Genomic DNA, 17,289 nt, shown 5'->3' on the forward strand with positions numbered 1-17,289 from the left:
CTTGAACTGTGATCCTCCTGTCTTAGCCTCCCACAAGCTTGCGCCACCATGCTCTCAGCTTCAAGCCAAGTTCTTTTTCCACCGCCTAGCTCAGTGCTTTGTGGAAATAAATATTGTTAATAATTGACTTTGAGTACTGTGAAGGAAGTGAAATCTATGGTACCTTCTTAGCGGGATGTGGTGGTGCACGCTTGTAATCCTAGCACTTGGGAGGCTGAGACAGGAGGATCACACAGGTTCGAAGCCAGCCTCAGCTACTTAGTGAGGCTCTCAACAACTTAGTAAGAACCTGTTTCCATATAAAAATAGGTCTGGGAGTATAGCCCGGAGGTAGAAAAGCCCCTGGGTTCCACCTCCAGTAACCCCCCCCCCCACAAACCCAAAACTTCAGCAACTTCAGATTTGCAGCATTCAAAGCAGCCCTAGTAGAAAACTATTTGATTAATAATTAAAGATGCGGTGGGTCCCATTGGCACACAGATACACGCGGAAATCCATTATAGGTGGTATGGATGCCTTTATTTGTGGGGAGTCGGCCGCCAGCCCCTGCGGGCCGCGGGGTATAGTGGGGGAGAGCTCTGTCTCTATCAGATCGAGAGGTGTGGTCTCCTCTGGGAATCACAGGGCTCCGCCTCCTAGCTTCCGGCCCCGCCCACTGTGGTGCAGCGGCTCAAACCTTTCACTATTTGCATTTATTTCTACTTCTCTATCATTTGGGGACTTGGGCTAGGGTGTTGGCTGGCCATCAGATGGAGGGAAGTAGGAAAGATGCCATCTCCTGATGGGAGCGTCTGCAAAAAAGTTTTATGGCCATATCTAATCTCCCACAGATGAGAAGAGTGAGGTCCATGGAAGGAAGTGATGGACCTACGACCCCCACCTTATATAAGTGTCGCCTTCCATGTACTAGTGAGGAGGTAGAAAGGAAATAGGCAGATAGGAGAAGGCCTCAGTAGAAAAAAGTTAATTTCCTGAGTTTCCTGAGGGGCGACAAATGCCTGAAACTCCAAAGGCTCAGAGATAAGAAGGCCAGAGCTTCACAAAGCCATCCTGAGTTTCCTAATCAACAAACCCACCGAGCAAGTCTGGCATTCCTGAAAGGAGACCCTTCAAAGGACTTGCAAATACCCTATGTAAATTCTTCTTGGAATCCCAAAAGTCACTCTAACCAAAAACAGACTTGCAAGCGGTCAGGCTTTGGCCAGTCGGATGGCAAAGGGGGGACTTTCCCGCTCGGGACCCCCTCCCCTTTTGGGGAGCTGTTCTCTCTCTCGCAGGTCGCGTTGGCCCTGAGAGAAGGCAGAGTGCATCTGAGGGCACGTGGCTCGGGTGACTCTTGAGTAGTGATCTGAAGACCTCTGCTGGACATCATGGCTGACCAGGCCCCTAGGGGTGACCTGTACCTCTTTTCTGGCAGATCGCGTGGACTCTGGGAGAAAGTAGTTTGCAACTGATGGGCACTTGGCTCAGGAGCCACTTGGGTAGTGACCCTGAAGGCAGCTACTGGACCCCGGAGTTTTGACCGCCCCTATGGGGTGTTCGGCCACTTTTCTCTATTCCCTTCTGGCAGATCACGTGGACTCCAGAAGAAAGCAGCCTGCACCTGAAGGCAATTCGACTTGGGCTACTCTCAAGTATTATCCTGAAGGCAGCTGCTGGACCCAGAGTTCTAGCCCCTTTGGGGTGTTCAGCCACCCTTGCCCCACCCTTGCTGCTTCCAATAAACCTTTACTCCCCTTCCTGAGGTCTGCGGGTGTTATTCTTCGCTCACTGTAGACAAGAACTCGCCAGGTTTTCTCTCAAGAAACCCCCGTTTCACTAGTATTGGGAAGAGGTTTTAAAATTTATTAATGTATCAGTATTGGGGAAGAAGTCCAATTTTAAAAATATATCTTTTATACTAAAGAAAGCCAGGGCTAGCTAGCAGAGACTTGTAATTTACATTTTAAAAGAGAAAGAAGGCTGGAGCCAGAGATGGGAGGAAATCCCAGATCCTGGAGAAACAAGTTCACACATCTGGGGGGATGGAACAAAAGGTGGTCGGAGATGGGGCTGCCCCCTCTTCTGGGGCAGATCCGCCTGGAGACAGCAGAACCAGGGCTGGAGATAAGGGGTAGCATTATCTCCAGATCAAAGGACCTGCCGAGGACTTGGTCGGGATAAAACACTTAGTAAACTGGAGTTCTATGGCATTTTCATTCGAATTGCCCCCCTGTGCCCCGCTCCGGCACAGGGCTGTAACTATTCCTATATTTCTATCTTTTTAATAAACTTCTTTAAATCTTCAGCAGCTGTCCAAGCGATGAATATTTATTCTTAGCTTAGGACAAGGATCCACGGTCTTTTTGTTTGTTTGTGTGGTGGTGGTGGGGGAATTACTTCTCCCCACACACACCACGCACATTTCATCCCCCAATATTCCATACCCAACCAGCCTCTTCTGAGAGGGAAGCAGAAATGTATTCCAGGGGAATAGCGAAGGCAGCCTAGGCATTTGAACTCAGCCACATGCTTGCCATCTCGAAGCCCATTTAGGTGTCATTCACAAAAACTTCTCGGGGGACAGGGACGGGGACTGCAGTGTTAACGAGAAGCAGGGGGAGGATGGGATACACAAAGATTCTGATCATCTCCTTCGTGAGGCCAAGGGAAAAACGAACTTGATTTTATTTCAAAATGTCCTGAGCATGGCTTCTGGTCTCTTCTAGACTGCCTGTGGCAAGCATCAATCCGCACTCGGGTCTGGCCAGGTGGACGCGGGTCACGTGTTAATCTCTTCTGTTATGCTGTGTTTTACCCATCTCAGTGTTCCAGGGTGGCAGAGTGCAGGCCAAATAAATATTTGAGGAGGAAAGGGAAGATTGGGCATCTCTGGGTCCCTGTTAAGGCTGAATAAAAGGGATGATAGAGTCTTTGCCACCTAGTGATGCAGAGAAGTTATTGCCTGGCTCTAATTAACGGTGGTTATGAGGATGGGGTGCATTATGTATTACCATGCCTGGCATTTGCATTTCCAGGATTGGGAAATATTCATTACATGAGTGGCTGGATGGTGGGTGAGTGAGTGAAACTTCTTAGTGTCTTATTTAGATTCATGCTCTTTGCTGGGTGTCTGTGCGTGGGGGAAAGAACCCTTGCGCAAAGGAGTGTGGCTCCACCTAGTGGATACTCCAAGGTTATGCCTGGACACTTTTGTTCTGTGGCTTCTCCATTTGCCGGTCCTACTTTACCCTTGGCATGGACCACCGGGGATGGCAGCCCGGCCCTGCAGGTGAGCAGAAGCCAGTCTGGAGCCTGGAAGTGTGCACCTTGAGAAGGGCGTTGTTAGGGCACAGAGTGAACTAGGTAGGTTACATTTTTTTGGAGCTGCCAGGGATGTGCAGGGACACTGGACCAAGGTCCCAAGGCCATGACTAGTTTGCTCTGTAGCCCTGAGCAGCACCTCCGCTGTCCCTGAGCCTTGGCTCTATCATCTGGGGAGGAAGGGGTAAGTCACAGACACAGCTGTGATGATTGGCTCTCTACTGCGTACCCTGGGCTAGTTATCAGATCCCAACATGGCCTTGCTTGGGAAGAGTGAGGACCATCATCCTAATGTTCAGCCGAGCACCCGAGAAAAAGTTGGGAAGCCAAGGCCTCATGGCTAATCAAGTCAAAACAGGACTTGAAGCCGGGCATGGTGGCGCATGCTTGTAATCCCAGCAATCGGGAGGCTGAGACCAGAGGATCGAGGTTCGCGGACAGCCTCAGCTACTTAGTGAGGCCCTCTGCAACTCAGTGAGACCCGGTTTCAAAATAAAGAATAAAAAATAGGGCAGGGGGTGTAGCTCGGAGGTCAAATGCCCCTGGGTTTCATTCCCAGACCCGCAAAAAAAAAAAAAAAAAAAAAAAATCCAGGACTTGAACTCCGATCTGACTCCAAGGCCTGTACCGTGGGCCCTGTACTTTACCACTCTGGAGACTGTGTATGGTGAAGAGTCTAGGTGACTCTTCTGGCAAAGGGCCTCTGGAGCCTCGCCCCCTCTGTGTGAATCCCTCCTACGTATATACCCACTCAGAGATGTGTGCCCTTGGATAAGGTACTTAATATCTCTCTGCATTGCAGTTTCCCCATCTGCAACATGGGATGCCAATAACAAAGGGTTGCTATAAAATGTAAACACACACACACACACACACACACACACACACACACACACGCCACTTAGAATACTACCCAGGGTTTCCAGGCTTTAACTATAAATACATAGTTATACAAATACATGACTATCTTGTGCCTTAATGTTATTTTCTGCCCCTGAACTTTTGCTGCTCCTTATGATGCCCTTTCAAAGAGCAGCAAATCCACATCTTTATTGTTATTTCCAGCAAGGTGTGAGTGAGGACCTACCCATTACCCAGCCACCCTGCCTGGAGGGCACTATGAATTCACATGTAAATTTTATGAAGATTGCAATTGTACTGTGAATGACACAAGAATATTGCATTCCATTATTTGGAACCTAGAACAATTCATTGCTTCTAGGCAAATATTTAAAATAAACAGACTTTTTTTAAAAAATAATCTTGCTGTGGCCTTTCTTCATTTTTATACCGGAAACCTTCCAAATGGAAGGCTTGAGCTCCCAGAAGCCCCCATCTCTTCCAAGACACCAGGACTGAAACTCAGAAATCCCTTGGGAGGACGAAAGTGTAAATAAGCGGGCTGTGCTATCCGGGTCTGCCTCCTGGTGGCAGCCGAGTGCGCTGTGACTTGGCTCTGGAGTGTGGAGCACCCTCGCCCAGCGCTAGACACACTCCTGCTGACGCTCCTGTGCTCCTGTTTAGGATGGTAAGGAAGCTCTGTGTCTTTCCTCCAAGTGACCAGAAACGCAAACCGTCTCCCAGCACAGAGCTTCTCTGTTCTCAGTGATGTTTGAGGACAGATAATTCTCTGCTGTGGGCACCGCCCTGTGCAGTGCAGCAGGAGGAGCAGCGCCTCTGGGCTCTACCCACCGGTATCACCCCTGCCAGTTGTGACAAGAAATGTCTCTGAGCTGAGCGTGGTGGCGCACGCTTGTAATCCCCGTGCTTGGGAGGCAGAGACAGGAGGATCGCACAGGTTCGAAGCTAGCCGCGCGTGCTGGCTTAGGAGACCCTGTTTCCAAATAAAAATATAAAATAGGCCTGGGAGTGTAGCCCGGAGGTAGAAGGGCTTCCAGGAACCCCAGTACCACCAAAAAAAAAAAAAAAAAAAAGTCTCCGAATAGTGAGTTCTTAAAATGACTTATTACAGATGAATTAAAAAAATCTTAAGACTCTTCTCTCATTTCCAACTCCTATCCCCCTTCTCCAGGTTCTGACCATATATAGATAGTCTTTGGGGGCACGGTTTGAGGTCTGCTCTGAGAGAGGGGAGCAGGTCACAGCAGCCTGGAAGAGCGGAGTGTTGCTTCTCAGTGCTCAGTGTGCTCAGCAGTCACTGGGTCTCTGGCAGCAGGTCTGGGTTGGGCTTTGAGTCTCTGCATCCCAGTGAGCTCTCAGGGATGCCAGTGCTACGGGGTGGTGGACCTCACTTTGAGAAGCAAGAGAGAACAGCACTTATTTTGGCAAAAGCTGCCAGTAGTTATGCAGATGGAGGAACAGCTGACAGAGAAGTTACCTGCCTCCCTCCACGTCCCAAGGACAGCGAGCCTGCGTGAGGGCTGGGGCTGGCGCCCAAGTCTAGATCCTGCTCTTTTCCATATTCCACATACAAGAAGCTGCAGACAGACCATCACTTCCCTATGGGACACTTAGAGGACTTTATCCAATGATGAAGTCCTCAGTTCCTGCTCATCCCACCTAAACGAGCTATTACCTCCTTTCAAGTCACCATAGCAACAACAGAGTTTGAGACAAGCCTCACCCAAGTCCAGGCCCGCTGTGCTTCTGAAAGCTTGCGCTCTGAGGACCCCTTCATTTTTTTCTTTTGTTTTAGGTATGAGAGATCGAACCCAGGGGTATTCCACCTCTAAACTCTACCCCTGTCCCTCTTTATTTTTTATTTGGAAACAGTACTGCTAAATCACTAAGGCTGTCCTCGAACCTGTGATCCTCCCGTCTCAGTCTCCCAAGTACTGGGATCACAGGCGTGCACCACTGCACTCAGTGAGGACCCCTTCTCCCCACTCAGTCTAGGTCCACAACCCTAACTGTAGGCTGCGCAATGATCCTGACCTCTGGCTCCTTCCATGGCGGAGCTATTGAACTATATCCTGGTTTTGCTAAACATTCCTCTACTGGGCTTTCTCAGTGGCACCTGTGCTCTTCTTCCCAAGAATACTAGAATCTTGAAGGTGCAGCATGTACGTAAGAGATGGGAGCAAGTGGAACAGTGTCTCAGTTCAAACTGGCCCATTAAAAATGTGAAAAAAATAGCCGGGCGTGGTGGCGCACGCTTGTAATCCCAGCATTCAGGAGGCTGAGACCTGGAGGATCGCGGTTCGCGGACAGCCTCAGCTACTTAGTGAGGCTCTCTGCAACTCAGTGAGACCCAGTTTCAAAATAAAGGATAAAAAATAGGGCAGGGGGTGTAGCTTGGAGGTCAAATGCCCCTGGGTTCCATCCCCAGACCCGCCAAAAAACAAAACAAAAAAATGTGAAAAAATTAAAATGATTATACAAATTTATTTGGAAATGGGTTCTCGCTAAGTTTTTGACAGCTTTGCTAAATTGCCAAGGCTGGCTTCAAACCTGTAATCCTCCTGTCTCAGCCTCCCAAGTACTGGCATTACAGGTGTCATCACCATGCCCTGAAAACCTGTTTTTTTTTTTTTTTTGGTGTGTGTGTGTGTGTGTGTGTGTGTGTGTGTGTGTGTGGTTTAGTCTCAGTTTGCTTTTGAAAGGTTGCAGGTTAAAGCAAAATTTGTTTTTATAGTCTTCTCAGAAACAGCAAGTGAATGAATGTGTTGTCTTCCCCGTGGAGGTGAAAATAAAAATCTTGGCTGCTGCCCTGTAGGAAGTGGCCACACTTGTGCCTTCTTCATCTGTAGTTTAAGAAAATAAAGGCAGCCTTGGTTCACAGGCATTGCTGGACTTTTCTTCTTTAAAAATCCCTAACGCAGCCAGGCATGGTGGCGCACACTTGTAATCCCAGTACTTGGGAGGCTGAGTTAAGAGGATCGCACAGATTCAAAGCCAACCTCAGCTACTTAGTGAGGCTCTCAGCAGCTTGGTGAGATGCTGTTTCCAAATAAAATATAAAATGGTCTGGGGGTCTAGCCTGGAGGTAGAAGGCTCCTGGATTTTGTCCCCAGTATCACACACACACAAAAATTTCCCTAACACCAGGTGTGATGGCGCATGCCTGTAATCCCAGTACTAGAGAGGCTGAGACAGGAGGATCAAAGGTTAGAGGCCAGTCTCAGCAACTTGGCAAGGCTGTCAGCAACTTAGTGAGACCTTGTTTCAAAATAAAACATGAAGCCGGGCGTGGTGGCGCGCGCTTGTAATCCCCGTGCTTGGGAGGCGGAGACAGGAGGATCGCGCAGGTTCAAAGTCAGCCGCGCTGGTTTAAGAGACCCTGTTTCCAAATAAAAATAGTATAAAATAGGTCTGGGAGTGTAGCCCGGACGTAGAAGGGCTTCCAGGAACCCCAGTACCACCAAAACAACAAACAAACAAACAAACAAACAAACAAAAAACATGAAGTAGGGCTGGGGATGTAGCTTGGAGATCAATAGCTCCTGAGTTCAACCCTCAGTACCGCAGCAAAACAAAAACAAGGCCTGGAGAAGGAGCAGTGTCTTGGAAGGCCTTTTTAGCTCTAATAAGAGACGAAAAGCCAGACTCCCTAAATTCAGATTGTTCTCTGGGCCTGAAAGAGGAATAAAACCCAGCTGTGTGGTGAGGGGGGACGAGTCGGGGACTCCCTGGTAGGTACCGCACATCACTGAGTCTCGGGGTACAACCAGCCTTCAGTGAACTTGGCCCAGATACTTTGTCAACTTGCCAATCAGGCGAAGGACCCAGTTTGGCGGGATAAGAGCCCCGATCTGAGTTGGGAAAGATGCAACTGAGACTAGACAAAGAAAAGCGCGACTCTCCTTTCCTGCTTGACCCAGCACCCTGCTGAGCGCGGCCAGGACACCCGCGACCCCTGGCCATCAGCCAGAGGCCCAAGGTGGTCCTCGGGGCGGTGGGTCCTCAGTGGTGTCGGCCCACCTCTCCCCACCTGCTTCACACCCAGAGTCGGCCCCCCAGGCTTGTGTCTGCAGGTTCAGGAGTAGCCTAAGCAGCCCCATCTTCTGCACCTCTGTGTTCCCAGTGATAATCGATATCCATTAAATAGTGGCCAGTCTCAACCAATCCTTGCACTACGCAGAGCAACACTTCTTCCCACAAACATCACTCACCAGAGAAACTACACCCAGAGGAAGTCGGCCCGCTGTAGGAGCTCACTGCAGATGCACAGGGCCACATCGGTCAGCCCAGAGACGACAGCCACTTCCTCCTCCTCCTCCTCCTCCTCCTCCTCCTCCTCCTCCTCCTCCTCCTCCTCCTCCTCCTCTTCCTCCTCCTCTTCTTCCTCCTCCTCCTCTTCCTCCTCCACCTCCTCCTCCTCCTCCTCCTCCTCCTCTTCCTCCACCTCCTCCTCCTCCTCTTCCTCCTCCTCCTCCTCTTCCTCCTCCACCTCCTCCTCCTCCTCCTCCTCCTCTTCCTCCTCCTCCTCCTCCTCCTCCTCCTCTTCCTCCTGTGCAGAGTTACCTGAATAGTCGTTTTCTTTCTTTTTTGTTTCAGTACTAGGGACTGAACCCAAGGCATTCTACCTTCGAGCTACACCCCAGCCCTGTTTTCATTCTTTATTTTTGAAACAGAGTCTCACTAAGTTGCTGAGGGCCTCACTAAGTAGCTGAGGCTAGCCAGGAAGCTGTGATCCTCCTGTCTTAGCCTCCCAAGTACTGGAATTATAAGTGTGTGGCACCATGCCTAGATCTGAAAGGTCATTTTCTTAAAAGCAGTAGAGAGGAGATAGGTGTCTTCTTTTCTCTCCTATTGCTGTGTGTGTGCGCGTGTGTGTGTGTTTCTGGGGATTGAGCCCGGGGGACATTCTACCTCCGAGCCATACCTCCTGCCCTTTTTTAACTTTTTGCTTTGAAACAAGGTCTCACTAGGTTGCTGAAAACCTTGCTAACTTGCTGAGGCTGGCCTCAAACCTGTGATCCTCCTGAGTCAGCCTCTCAAGTACTGGGATTATGGTCATGTGCCATCAGGCCCAGCTTCCTATCACTTTTTTTTTTTTTTTTTTTTTGGTGGTACTGGGGTTCCTGGAAGCCCTTATATGCCCGGGCTACACTTCCAGACCTATTTTATATTTTTTTTTATGTGGAAACAGGGTCTCATAAGCCAGCAAGGCTGGCTCCGAACCAGCACGATCCTCCTGTCTCCGCCTCCCAAGCGCGGGGATTACAAGCGTGCGCCACCACGCCAGGCGTTCCTATCACTTTCTAAAGGGAGCGTTATAAGCGAAGAGTCGTGGAAGGTTTTAAAAGTCAGAGCAACCTGGGTCCACATTCCAGTTCTGCCATTTACGTTCTGACCTTTTTCTCTGTATCTCAGTTTCCCTATCTGGAAAATGGAAATAAAAATTCCTACCATGTAGAATTTATGGCGAGGATTGAGTTAGGGCTTATACAGAGAGGGATGAGACCTACAAAGAAATGAAAACACAGCAGCGCTGTGCACTGAGAAGAGCCCGTGACATCCCAGGGGCAGACAAGCCTCTCTGATGTGGGTCTGGGGCTCAGGCACCATCCCTGTGCCTTCAGGATGGATGTGACAACCACTGACAGTCACGTGGTTAAATCCCCTACCCAAGAGCTCAGAGCAGCAGATGCGGGGTTCCCAGGAACTCCAGGGCGTGAGCTGTCAGAGTGTCGTGAATCAAACTGGAGCCTCGTCTGTACTCCACTGGGTGGGAAGATCAGGCTGTTCGGCTGCCCCCGGCTGAAGGCCGACAGAGCTACTGCTGGCCTTTGGGGCAGGAGGCTGCAAAGGAGGTGATTTAGCCAATCAGTGCTCCAGGACGGGCCTGAGCCATCTCCAGCTTCTCAATTGCATCTCCCTGTTGGCAGAGCCCCTGAAGAACACGACTTTCTGAGTTCAAAAGAACAATTTTTTTTTTTTTTTTTTTGTATTGGGATTGGATCTAGAGGCATTCTGGGTTCAATTAAAACAATTTTTTTTGGAAACAGGATCTTGCTAAATTGCTAAGGCTGGCCTTGAACCTGCGATCCTCCTTCCTCCTAAGTATTGGGATCACAGTTGTGTACCACCACTCCCGGCACACTGTGCATTTGGACGGAGCCTCCTCTCACCACTGCGGCAGGAGCATCGCTTTCTCCTGCCATGTGTATGCCGTGATAGTCCCCTTCTGTAGGTAGAAAAACGGAGGCTGACCAGGCCCTTGTGCTAAACAGATGCATGGCTCTGCTTTTTTCTCTGTTGAATCTAGTTTTTTTTTTAAAAAAAAAAAGCGTAACAAATACGGCTGACATGAGAAGGCCTGGATTTCCCTCTGCCCTCAAAAATAGCCATTCCTTCACTTGATTGATTTAACGAAATCCATTTTTTTTTTGTCCTTTCCAAAAAGAAGTCCCATTTCTCAGTGACTGAACTGCTCTTAGCTGTTCTTTCTCTTGCCATCTGGTGAGGTTCTGTGTACCATTTCTCTTCCTTCTGTATGAGATAAGTAAGAATAATGAATTGATCTGCTGCCTCCCTAACTCGATGAGGATAAATCGGGTGGCAGGCTTTAATAAAATGCGGTGCTGGGGGGAAATGAAGGCTTGGAAGTCATTGCGCATTCTACACAAGATCTATCAGGACTGAAATCTGTTTTCTGAGGCCAAATAGGTGATTCATATTGGAGGAGAGAATGAAGAATGCTGACAACTCTGAGTTATGAGGGATTTTTGGATTCTAACCCTATTTATTTATTTATTTATTTATTTATTTATTTATTTATTTATTTTTGTGGGTTTGGGGATGGAACCCAGGGGCATTTGACCTCCGAGCTACACCCTCTGCCCTATATTTTATTCTTTATTTTTTGAAACAGGGCCTCACTAAGTAGCTGAGGCTGTCCGTGAATCGCGATCTTCTGGTCTCAGCCTCCTGAATGCTTCTCTCTTTACGGCTTGAACTTTTCCCCAAAAGTTGATCAGCATTTTCTTAAATGCTTCCTGTGCTGGGAAAATTACTAACTGTGCATCACATCTTTGGAAGGCTTTGCCCTGACTTTTAAAAATCCCGGTTTAAGCTAGGTGTGGTGGTACACACCTGTCATCTTGTCATTTTAGTACTTGGGAGGCTGAGACAGGAGGATCACAAGTTCGAGGCCAGCCTCAGCAACTTAGCAAGGCCCTCAGCAATTTAATGAGACAGTTTCAAAATAAAAAGTAAAATAGGGCTGGGTTTGTAGCTTGGAGGTAGAATGCCCCTGGGTTCAATCCTCAGTATTATACACTTCAAAAAAAAATCTTATTTATACTTGAGTGAAATCTAACTCCTTGAAGAATTCATTATTAGGACAGCTCTAATCTGAGAATCTCTTCTGCTGTCTGAAGATGGCAGAGATGGCCACCCATGTCTTCTCTTCTACGAGCCAAACAGCCCAGTTCCTTAGCTGTTTTCCACCGTCTGGTTACTTCCTTCGGATAAAGCTGCAGTTACTCTGTGACGACTGTCAAAAGTAGGGGGCGTTTGTCTTCTTCACGGCTGCCCGTCGTCTTTCCACCGGTAGAAAGCCCGCAGTCAATCCCTGTCTCCTAATGGAGCAGTGAGGTGGGAGCTGCCAGGCTTCCCTGCTGCCAGGATTCAGCCATGCGGCCCAGGTTCCACCAGGCAGATGCGCCCAGATGGCACTTAGACTCCGGAGCTTGGATTACATACTCGAGTGGAGATGTGGAGCTTTGGGGGCAGGCTGAGCCTCTGGTGCAGGAATAGCATGGGTGCTTGGGGCAGGATCAGCCACTGAAGCCGAGATCCTGGTATTCCAGGATCTAGAAGCCAAGATCCTGGTCCATCTCTGCTATTCTAGGGGCTGCATGGACCTCGTCAGGCTGGCTCTGTGCCGTGTTTTGCAAGTGATTGCTAAAAGCTTTGCCCTTTCTGGTTCCTGCACTTCTCCAAGAGCTGAGGCTGGCCTTGAACCTGCAATCCTCCTGTCTAACCTTCCAAGTACTAGGATTACAAACACGCACCACCACACCCGGCAATGGCCTTGTTTGAAGGTTTGCATTTGGCTTCCTGCTGGGAGCTTATTAAATGAAAGGCATTGCATTGAGGTCCTCCTGAATGCTTTCCCGAATGTTCTATCACACTTTGCAATGTTATCACTAGGTTTTGATTCCTGTTCCTGTTGAGGCCCGCAGAGCATCGGTTCAGAAGGACTCTCATTTTAGAGCTAAGGAAACAGGTCCAGAGTGGAGAAGAGGCCCGGTGAAGGTCACCCCAGCAATAGCTGGCAGGAGATGAGGCTCGGGGAAGGGCTGGTGCCGGCACAGAGCCCCTCCATCATCCCGACCAGCCTCCTCTTTCTGTGGTTCTTTATCCCGGAAGTCTGCGCTGGCATTAAAATTCAGAACTCATCTGAAGGTTAATTCTGAAAAGCAACAGCCAAAGAAGTATCCGCACCAGGGCATCTCTTTCAATTGCCCATTCACGCAGACAAACTGTCTCTTCCCATTCAGAGCTAAACTCGGAGATGCGTCCTATGGCGGGGCACTCGTTATCTGACTGCCTCATCAGTTAATGGGAATGAAGGCACAGTGTGATTACAGAGTACGGGTGCTATATTTTTTTCTACCAAGCAGGAAGTTCAAAATCTGCTGGGTTATTTTTAAAGAGGGTGAAAAATAGGATCCTACCAGCTTCCGTATTGGCACTGTTCCGAAGGCACGCGCCACTTTATTTAAGGCCAAGGGAAGGAGGGAAGATGGCGTGAGGTCTCCTCAGGGAGACTTCTCGGTGGAGGGGTGGGGACAAGGGTCCGCACATTCACGTGGCAGCACAGGCCTTGTGGGCTGGATGAGGGTGGCCGTCCCAGAGTTTTCTGGAGTTGACATCTAGGCAGTGTTTCATCTGAGGAACTGTGACCACCTTCTTCCTCTGCACAGAGCTGTGGGGCCCGAGTCCCGGAAGGCTGGATCCTGTGGGCTGGGACCCCGTTTGGCCGTTCGTGGGGCCCTGGATCTTGGACACACACCATGAACATCGCATGTTGTATGTGTCACTCTTGTGAGCCTCAGGTTCCTGAGTAGACAAGGAATTTGGAAGGACTAATCCTTGCAACTATGGTAGTTAGGAAATGTCATCTTTGTAAGAGAGGAGAACCATTTGAGCTTGGCCTCCATTGACTTAAAACTTTTTTTTTTTTTTTTTTTGGATTACTGACTCTGTGTGAGGCACCGTGCTGGGAACAAGAGCTACAGAAGATGCTGGGTGTGGTGGCGCGTGCCTGCGATCCTAGTATCTGGGAGGCTGAGGCAGGAGGGTCACAGGTTGGAGGCTGGCCTCAGCCACTTAGTGAGTTTCTCAGCAACTAAGCGAGATCTGTTTCCAAATAAAAAATAGGACCAAGGGTGTAGCTCAAAGGCTCAATTCCAAGCACCACAAAGAAAAAGGAATTATAAAAGAGCTCAGTACTTGGGAGGCTGAGGCAGGATTGCAGGTTCCAGGACAGAGCCTCAGCGAGCAGTGAGACTCTCATTAACCTAGCAAGACCCTGTTTCAAAACAAAAATAGGGCTGGGAGTGTAGCTCAGAGGTAGAATGGCTCGGGGTTCAGCCTCCAGTGCCACACACATACAAAAAGAGCTCAGTGGTCGGGGAGGAGGTTCCTCGTGGCCCTTGGAACAAGTAGCAAAACCCTAGAGAATCACAAACCGCCCCGGGAATTACTATTATAGAAAGTTCTAGAAACAAAAGGCAAAATCATTAACCTTCCTTTCCTGGTACAAATGGGCAATTTCTGTTTTCCTCTGCCCAGTCTCAGAAGCTTGGATATGCCTTTTTTTTCTGTCAATAAGCGCGAGACCCATATAAAACACCCCCTTTAGCCCCCCCACTGCCCTCCTAACCGGTTACAGAGGAAACTGAGCTTTCTAGAGGGAAATGCGAACTAGACGCGGACCTTGTCCAATATCTGAAGCCAGTCAAGAGCCGAAGGGCGTTGGAATGCGGAGGTTCTTGGATGTGCCGGAATCGGAGGCTCGGCGCTCACGGTTACACGGATGTGTCTCCCTGCATGGGACCCTCAAGTGGAGGGACCCAGAAAAAGGGCTGCTGCACTAGGAGGGCGTTTGCATAGGGGCCAGTTGGAAAGGGAGAAGTGGCAGGACTGGAGGGAGTCGGGTGGGGTTTGGAGAAGGGCTAAATAAGTGATGTGTGCATGTATGCCTCTACCATCTTTTTTTTTTGTGTGTGTGTGGTACTGGAGATGAAACCTAGGGGCACTCTACCTCCAAGCTATACCCCCAGCCCTATTATTTTATTTTATTTTATTATATTTTATTTTATTTTATTTTATTTTTGTGGGTCTAGGGATGGAACCCAGAGGCATTCGACCTCCGAGCTACACCCCCTGCCCAATTTTTTATCCTCTATTTTGAAACAGGGTTCTCACTGAGTTGCAAAGGGCCTCATTTAGTAGCTGAGGCTGTCCGCGAACCGTGATCCTCAGGTCTCAGCCTCCCGAATGCTGGGATTACAAGTGTGCACCACCACGCCCGGCTCTCTATTTTTAATTCTTTATTTTGAAACAGGGTCTCACTGAGTTACAAAGGGCCTTACTAAGTATTAGCTGAGGCTGTCCTCGAACCGTGATCCTCCTGTCTCAGCCTCCCAAATGCTGGGATTACAAGCGTGCGCCACCACGCCCAGCTCTGCCTCTACCATCTTGTACCCTATTAAGATGCATGACTACAATGCATTACTAAAAAATAATTTAAAAAAAGATGTGGCAGGCTGTGGATCCTTCTGCAACCTCAACCTTCATCTGTGACTCAAGGTGGTAGATGCAAGATCGGGGAGAGAAATGAGCCATGAATTGTGAAGACAGAGACCGAGGATTGACCAAATAGATTTCCCCATGGAACCTTCATCCACATGGCCTGGGGCTAGTACAGCACAGGGGTCTGGATAAGATGCCCCCCCAGCAGGAGGAACACTTTTTGCTGCAGGGGCTTTTCAGGAAATAGTAATGGAATACAAAAACAGAGCTCAGAGTACAAAGAGAATTACACAATCTCAGCAATAGGGACCTCCATCCGACTCGGTCCTCCTGTGGGACTGGACGTCCTTCCCACTTCTGCTTGTGGCCCTCGGTGGTGGGCGCTCACTCTCTGGTCTGATTTTTTTGGGTTTCCTTTGAAGAGAAGGGCTATTCAGGTACGGTATATGTAACCGATAGCCTTGGGGATGGGCACAGGGGCTAACACACACACTCCTTCCAGGTTCCCATTGGAAGGGTGGCGAGTCTCGTGGCAGACTGGTCCCTGCCTTCCCACTGAGGAGGCTCCACTGAGGTTCCAATGACCAAGCCACCTGTCGGGCCAGCAAAAGGCTCAGCTTGCATCTCATGTTCCTAAAAGGAACAAAGCCAATGGCTTACTCATTCATCCCAAGGCTATGCAGAGGGCGATGCCCAGTCAAAAAGAAATCAGCTTCCTCTTCTGGCCACACTCAGATATCTGGCCCCCTGGCACTTGGTTGCCTTTTTTTTGTGGGGGGGGGTTACTGGGGATGGAACCCAGGGGCATTCTACCTCTGAGCAACACCTCCAGCCTATTTTTTAATCTTTATTTTGAAACAGGGTCTCACTGAGTTGCAAAGGACCTAAGTAGCTGAGGCTGTCCTTGAACCACGATCCTCCTGTCTCAGCCTCCCGAATGCTGGTATCACAAGTGTGTGCCACCACACCTGGCTCTCAGCCCTATTTTTTATTCTTTATTTTGAAACAGGGTCTCGCTGAGTTACAAAGGACTTCATTAAGTAGCTGAGGCTGTCTGTGAACCTGTGATCCTCCTGTCTCAGCCTCTCAAATGCTGGGATTACAAGCATGTGCCACCACGCCTGGCTTGGTTGCTTCTTAAAGAAGAAAAGGTTCAGGCGAGCAGTCACTCCGGGGAGTTGGGGTGCCCTTGGCTCTTTCCAGGCCTCGCTGGCTCGGGTCTCCTGGGATAGGCTGCTGGACCAGCCAGGGGTGGTCATCTCCACCTGGGTAGGGCCCAGGCTGGCTCAGGAACCAGAGTACCAAGTGAGGGCTTGTTTTGACTTCAGTGATGAGGACGCCCAAGAAGAAATCTGCTTGTCCCTCCCAGTGTCCCCCGCCTCCATCCCTGAATGCTGCCGCTAACCAGTAGCATCCAGCCCTGCTGGTCCTTGTGGGGGTTGGGAGTGGGTGGGGAAAACCTTGTTGAAATGACTTATCTTTCTTTTCCCCATCTTCAAAAAGCATCATCAAGGTCCATGATAGAGAGCCAGAACTCCGCCCTTGCGGGCGAGCTTCGGGCAGGAGGCAGCAGGTACTACCGCAGGGAAAGGAAAGCTCAAGCACCACCCAGAAACGTATGGGGTCCCTGGGCCCCAGAACATCACCAGCCCCTTACCCACTACCAGCAAAATGCATGCGACCTTCTGTCTAGTGTCACTTCTGTTGACTTGCTGTGGAGACACACTTTCCAATCTCTTAATTGAGGGAAGCTCTGGGGCTGAATAAAGAGCTCACTTGCACCATACAAACGACGCCAGGCTTGGGAAAAATCATTTCATTTAATGACAGAGAAAGCACACCAAGCCGTAACAGAAGCCCACGGTAGGAGTTGCCAACGTACAGATCAGTACCGGCAGCCCTGAATTGGCAGTGCACATTCACAGCGAGCTCAGCCGAGGTGACGGAAACGTCCTCCCGGCACCTCTGAAGACGCCGGTGGCAGGCTATAACTCGCCTCCGCCCCTGGCAGTTGTTCCCTTCTTCGTCGGATGGTAGGGCTCGGGGAGGTTGTAGAGGATGACGTGGAAGACAGTCCTGTGTGCCCACATCACAGAGGAGCTGATGCTGCAGACGGACGCTGTAGACAGGCCACACCCATGAAACAGGACTTGACATTGGTCCTCCCATCAAGGGCTCAGGGAGCGAACAGGATGGATGGACAGCAGCTCCTTTAGAATCTAGGGTCTGGCGCGACTTCCCAAAGGCATGCTAGGAAATAGGTTTGTCAACAAAACTTTGCCATCCCAAAGGACAAAAGTCATTCTCCTAGTTTGT

Source organism: Muscardinus avellanarius, assembly GCF_963383645.1.
Source record: "Muscardinus avellanarius genome assembly, chromosome: 11".
NCBI lineage: Eukaryota > Metazoa > Chordata > Mammalia > Rodentia > Gliridae > Muscardinus > Muscardinus avellanarius.